Source organism: Manduca sexta, chromosome 28, assembly GCF_014839805.1.
Source record: "Manduca sexta isolate Smith_Timp_Sample1 chromosome 28, JHU_Msex_v1.0, whole genome shotgun sequence".
In the NCBI taxonomy this organism is placed as follows: domain Eukaryota; kingdom Metazoa; phylum Arthropoda; class Insecta; order Lepidoptera; family Sphingidae; genus Manduca; species Manduca sexta.
Window position 1 is genome coordinate 12,444,412 of NC_051142.1, and position 7,314 is coordinate 12,451,725.

The window sequence follows — 7,314 nt, forward strand, 5'->3', positions numbered from 1 at the left end:
TAATATGACGAAATTTTAAAAGCAGAAATATCCATGATTATTAATTATTTTTACATTTTTCTTTCAACTGCGAGAACTAATCACTAACTAGACGTGAATTTAAATTCTTTATTTGCCAATACTTGTTTAGTTACCCAGATTAAAGCCGAAACAAAATGTATGAAAATGGACCTTGAGCTACCACCTTAAAGGCGACGGTCATTGCGATTGCGTCAATTTATTGCGAGCTGTGAAATAGTGAACATTAAGTAAAGTGTTTTTGTGATTTCATCTTTTATTTCTACGCTGAAAATGGATACCCGCGACCCATATTTTGACGCCTGCCAATATATACCACCGACTACGTCGCAATTTCGCATACTAACATCACGTCCCGAAATAAAAATTCCATCAACCAAACAGATTTTAACAACGTTCATTATAATCCATTTCAAAGGGCGCTTTGAATTCCGCGTTAAACAAATTACAAAGGGGCCAAATAAAACAGGATGTACGACGTGAATTTCTTCGGCCATGCACCATCATACAATGGGAGTCGTTAGTTCCAAATAGCTAGGAATTACCTGTAGGTGATTTATAGTGGTTGCTTTGTCGGCACTGACCTCGATAGGCTTTAATCTTTTCTGGTTCGCTGTGCCAAATGGACGTGGATTGTGATAGAAGTGGGTAATGTGACGTACTTCTTTGAGGAACGTGTTTAGCAGATTTGGAAGACGATTGGTGATAGTGAATTTGATTTTTTGCTTGATTATTAAAGATTATTAAATTTTACGTGTATATTTTAACAAATAATTTATAAGGAGTAAAGTTGAAATGTTACTCAACTATTATTATGTGCAGTAATCAAATATTTAATAATATTTGTAACAAGTCTCGAATTCACGCCGCATACTTTTGAAAATAGTTCTCAAATTATTTATTACATAACTAACTTCTTTCCACTTTTATGAACATTGATACTCAATGTTCATTTCATTCTTATTTTTTATGTTTTGAACAAACATACATTGTACATACATAATATATCTATTGGATGTATGGATATATTATTTATGTAGTATGTATGTTTGTTCCACTTTCACGAAAAAAACTACTAAACGGATTTTAATGAAACTTTATAGTAATATTGATTATACATCAGAATAACAAAAAGGCTACAATTTATAATGATTTTGTGTAATTTGGTCATAATAAACCGACACATATTAAAAGAGGGAAAAAAAAATATCCCGAAAAACTCCTTCACACGGTCGAAGCCGCGAGCAAAAGCTAGTAAATTATATGACATATTCGATTCACGACCAGGGCCCTTATTCTGTATGGTAGTGTAAACGCGTAACGCGGCCGTGTCACGTTATCTTCGAGAAATGTGCGTGAAATGGTATTCTATAAGCCAAATTTCTATAGTCCTAAACATGACGCGTTGTGTTACGTGCTTGTTACGCACTGTCAAAATAAGGCCCCAGAAACGATTAATCATAAACAAATTAAGCATGACAATGTCATATCATTATTCGAAATTCTTTTTACAATACTAATATCAGCCCTATATTATACTCGTATACTGCCCCACTGCTGGGCACAGACCTCCTCCTTTAATACTGAGAGGAATCAGGCCAAAAAATTCTTGCGTTTGTACAACTACAATTATAGGTAAACGAAGGCATTATTCTATCTCCCTGAGGTAAACATTGTAATAGTTTAATATTCCAGAAAATTCTATACCTAGAAATACACGTATGAAACATTTCCTAGCCTTTGTTGAAGCACCTTAAACTTTTGAACAATAATACATTATTGAAGAATCTACATCGTTCAGAAAGGTCAGCATGTAGCCGACAATGTGGGTTCTTTGTGTTTCATAACGTGAAGTAGCTAAAATAGACTCTACTACAAGTGGCAACGATTGATTTTCCTGAAAATAAAATAATCTTCGGTTTACAAGAAATAGACAGTGGAGTGATAGGGTGCATCGATTTGAGCTTTTTGGCATGAAATATATGATGTGAGGAAAAATTTTGCAGTTTCTTTAAAAATAATTTTGATTTTGTTTTTATGCAAGGGAATGAATTGAAAATCCATTTATAACGACATGGCTATGTTAAGCCGGATGGAAACCTAAGACTAAGTTAATTTAACTCCCAATGCTGATATAATTTCCATACTTGTGTGCATATCGCAAATTAACTAAACAAATATAGTACATTGTGTAATTTTCTCAGCGAACTAAGATAGACTAACTTAACTTATTTCTTGGCTGCAAATAGTGTTAAAGCACCAGCATAAAAAAATTGTTTGAGCAAATGGATCACCTGATTTTAAATAATCATTACTGGCAATAATGACTTGGTGGGCATCCAGGGTATATCCGGAAAGTAAGTATTGTCCAGGAATCTTGGAGCGTTGCTATTTACTACGGAACGAGGCTGGGTTTGGAATGATGGAAGCATATTTTTATCACAGATTTTTTGCATTCGTATACTATGAACATGCTTTTACTTGAGGGTTCTTCGAAGACAAAATAATGACCCATATGTTAATCTAAGGTTTAGTCTGTTTTTGTGCTAAATTTTAACCAAATCTATTCCGCTATTAAAATATCTTTACAAATATTCTCATATCTTAAAATCTAGGAAACGAAATAGGATACAGTGGCGAAGGGTGAATTTTTCCAAAAGGGAATACAACAAATCTTATAGGTACTATTAAAACATGCATAAATGCGACTGGAATTCGTTCTAATAATAATTATATTTTACATAAATTAGGAAAGGGAAGCCCTTAGGAATTGGGTCATATGGACGCTACGCCACTGATAGCATAATATTTAATATCACTCTAAAGATCTGTTTTATAACTTCTGGGTAAACGTTTCTCGTCACCTATGTATAAGTCGACCAAATACAAAAGGCATACGCTAATGTATGCTCCTAAATAAATTATAATAAAATTTGTATTATCTACATCAGCTGTTTAATACAACAGCTGTGAAATAAAATTAACTTTGAACTTATAAAACGAGCTTTATATCCACGAGTCAACTTCATATCTTCCTACTAAGTACCATAATTTTCACTCCGACTTCCAATATATAGTAGATATTTCATAGAAGAGAAAATTCTTCAAGATGCAGTTGTACCGTGTAAGATCGAACAAGCTCTTGAATTCTGTATGTTGGTGCTATCACATTGGATCTGTTTAAATTGGCTCACACATGTTAAGCTCGAGGATGTTTAGTTTATCTTCGCCTCAGTTATACTGTAGTGATGTGCATGACAAATTTACTTTCAGACCTGTGAGAAAATTATTGCTCAGTAGATTTTATTAAAAATACGCATCACGCCTTTATCCCGAAGGCGTAGAGGGGCAACCAGGGCACCTACTTTTCAGCCACCTTTTTCAGTGTGTTCCATACCAGGATGTGATAGGGAGTGTGACTGTCGCCATATCGGACACAAGTTCTAAACTCCGGCGCTTAAGTTGAAGTATTGATTGTTTACTTTCCATTCCTATTTTCAACTGTTGTACAGTCGGCCACAAAAACCTTTTTTAAAATGTTGGATTTATTTTAGATAATCTATACTTATAATAAATCTGTAGAGAGGTCAATTCTGTACATGAAATATATTTCCAAAATAACTATCAGGGGGTGATTAGGGATCGATACTGATGCCAAAAATGCAATTAGTAAAATTTTTGTCTGTCTGTCTGTATAACCGTTATAGAAACAAAAACTACTCGACGGATTTTAACGAAACTTGGTACAATTATTTGTCATACTCCTGTGCTAGTTATAGTATACTTTTCATCACGCTACAATTAATAGGAGAAGAGCAGTGAAGGGAAATGTTGGGAAAACGGGAGAAGTTTCTCCATTTTTTAAGCTTCCATCGCGTGTGCAACCTTAATGGTTAAAGCCACACAGAAATCATGTATGACGGAAATGTTCTCCTTAAAATTATGTAAAAAATATCCCACGACAGCATATGTCTATCTTTTATGGTTGACTCACAATAACACGTGTAACTCCCGATAGCTTAGCAGTTCGAAACTTTCTCATTATATTTGTCTACTCTTACGTTTATAACACTCTCAGTCATCCCTAATTAAAAAAGTTAACATTATTTAATATTCCATAAAAAAGAATCATAGAAATCGGTATAGAAACACCAATGTTATACATGAAATACGCTAATAATAAGCCATCGCGCGTGAGTACTGAATCACGCTATAAGGATTATTTTTGTATATATATATAAGGTCGCGAACGCATACGCAGGCGGCTTGCTTGGCACCGAGAGGCTAGCGAATCACCTAGCGAGTAGCTTCGTAAAACGAACATTCTCAAACGTTCGCGACCGGCTCCATTTTTGAAGTCCGAGATCCACGCGGGCGAAGCTGCGAGCGGAAGCTAGTATAAAATAAAATTTCTATTGAAGTTAAGGTGTAGATGATTTTAATTTGTTCACATAGTTTTGTTCTAATTTTACCTAGGAAACACCAAGACATTTCACCAAAGAATTACCGAAAAATTACGGCACATTTAATTGCCCAAACGAAACTGGCGGTTTTGCTCGGCATCCTTTTGGCTGCGGTAACAAAGGGTGAAGCTATGCGACTATAAAAGCAAAGGAATGCAATAGTTGGCCCGGCGTTCTACGCATTCAGCCAGTGTTTACCTAAAGTTAATTACTTCGGCCAGTGAATATATTCGAATTTGGAATTCTAGCGCACGACTCGTATTAAGGGTTTTTTGGTTGCATTGTCTTGCGAAATATTTGTGTATTGTTTTTGGTAAGGCGCTTTCGACGTTTAGATTTTATTTTTGTTGCCGATTCTGATTACACGAAAGCCTTTACTTACGAATAAACGGAATCTCTACTACATAAGGCCCCAAATGTATCTAACTTCTACTATATTTTAAACAGGCCGGCATAATTTTGTCCACTAACGAGGGATAATCATCCCTAATCATTCGACTCGACCCTACTGAGTCACATAGCACATGTCCATATAAAAAAATGTCTACATTCTTCTTTACTTACTAATTTAAAATGGTTTTTGGCTAGTCGTTTTAGTGAGAGGCGCTATTAATTTCATGAAGTTCGTAGCAGTCGTGGCCGAGCGGTTAAGGCGTCTGACTAGAAATCAGATTCCCTCTGGGAGCGTAGGTTCGAATCCTACCGACTGCGACAGCCCTAAAATCTATTTTTTTTTCTCTTAAAATTATATCTACTATTCTCGTGTAGTAACTTCGAAAATGTTTCCTTCTGTTTTGACTCGAGATCTCTTTAATGATAGCGTTATATTTTGTGCATGGCCTAGTACAGAGATGGCGAACTAATGGCACGCGTGCCAGTGGCGGCACGTGACAAAATAATTTGCACTCACGAAAATATGCCATACAGAAACATAGTTGGGTCATAAATAAATCGCTAAAAAGGGACAGTCGGATTGATAAAATCGGTCCTGGATGGCACGGTTCATGCCATATATTAATAATATATATTTAATACGGTACGACTGCCTGCCTCGGTGGCGTAGTTGTACTGCATGCGCGGAACGGCAGCGCTCTGAGGTCCTGGATTCGAATCCCGGGTCGTTCAAAGTGATATTTGGGTTTTTCTGCTCAGTATCAGCCCGGAGTCTAGAATTTGTGCCCGATATGGCGATAGGCTCACCCCCTATCATATCATGGGACGGAACACACTTGGCGAAAAGTGGGTGCCATGGTTGCGCCTCTGCATACCCCTTCAGGGATAAAATGCGTGATGTTGTGTGTGTGTGTGTGTGTGTGTAATACGGTACGAAAAACACATTCTGGATCAGGGATAGCGAATCTTTATTGGTTAACGTGCTCTATTAAAATATATATATATTTTTTTGTGTTTTTCGTGCCGCATTAAAAATATCATTTCAGCTTTGTAATAGGTTAGAATCATTTAAAATGCCGATGGGGTTCGCTACTGGATACTGAGGTCATTTGGCAGTTATGAATTATTTTCTGTCAGGTTTTATAAACTATAAATTGTACAATAAAACAACAAAACAACACAGTCGCAACTATAAGTGCAGTCATGGTTCGCTGAGTTTGTTTCCGTCCCATGTTGTGATGCGCGCCTGCTGCCGTTTCGGGCACTAATTCAAATGGCGAATAACTCGCGTGGATTATTAGAATATTCTTTTTCAAATTTTTGTTTGTCTATGGACATCTATCTATAGAAGCTGTTAGTTAAGTTTGTAAAATGCCAATTGTTCGTGGAATCAATTGATAATTATATTTAAATCTTACTAATATAAATGCGAAAGTTTGTGAAAATGTTTAGATGTTTGTTAAAAGTAAATTCAGAAACAGCTAAACGGATTTGGAAGAAATTTGGCACATGAGTAGACCGTATCCTGAATTTAAACATAGGCTACTTTTATCCCGGGAATTTTAAACTATAAAAAATTATGATTTTTTTATTCTAACATTTAAATAGGTGGCTAATAGTGCTGTGAATCGTTATAGTGTTTTAGAGACTTTTGTAACGGGAAAAGTTTTTAACGCAGGCAAACCCGGGAGCAACACCAAGTAAATAAATCGACTTATTACTTCTTTAAGACTTTCCTTTATTATATCTCAGAAAATGTAGGATACGTACATTATCATAAAGTTTCGGGGCCATGTGCGAAAAATCTTTCTACCAATAATTTTCTTTACGTTTCAGTATATTCACCGAACTAAAGTTTGTAGAGGTACCATATATCCTTAAAATACTTGATCTTTTTTCCCCTATATAGCAGTCCACTACTTATGGTATGTTAAATCTAATCGAGGTAATAATGCCTTAGACTTATTATGCCGATGACCGGACAATATCGACATTGCTAATTCGTCATGTTTTGTTTAACCTATTTGAGCTCTTAGACATATGAAGTTCTGCGAAAAGTTTGTTACTTCTGCTTGCGATTATCGGCAATAGTTAACAATGACTGTCTAGAGACTTAGTGTTATAATATAATACCAGCTTTGTAATTTTTGCGGACACGGATCTCTACCACTGAGATTTTTTTCTTAATGAGCAGACAATTATCTCCATTTATTTTGCACAAGTAAATTAGGTATGTTTCACTCAAATAAGGTGTTAGGGGCCAGGTTTCCATTAAAATGGTTTTGTTTGTGGCATTCCTGCAGTCAACAAACCTGCGAATGAGATACTGGGATACCCCGGCTTAGCAACTGCAGGGGCTTGGAGAAGAAAGAATAAATTTGAGTAAAGGAAGAATGGGGAAAAGGTGGAAACTTCTTTAGAATGGGCGAAGGGAAAAAGT

The 7,314-nt window shown here is 35.8% G+C and overlaps 1 non-coding gene across 1 annotated transcript; it reads left to right on the plus strand.

Moving 5' to 3' along the window:
• The first annotated feature begins 5,110 nt into the window (after window positions 1-5,110).
• On the plus strand, window positions 5,111-5,192 carry Trnas-aga. Its single transcript has one exon. It is a non-coding gene; the product is annotated as a tRNA-Ser (tRNA).
• The last annotated feature ends 2,122 nt before the right edge of the window (window positions 5,193-7,314 follow it).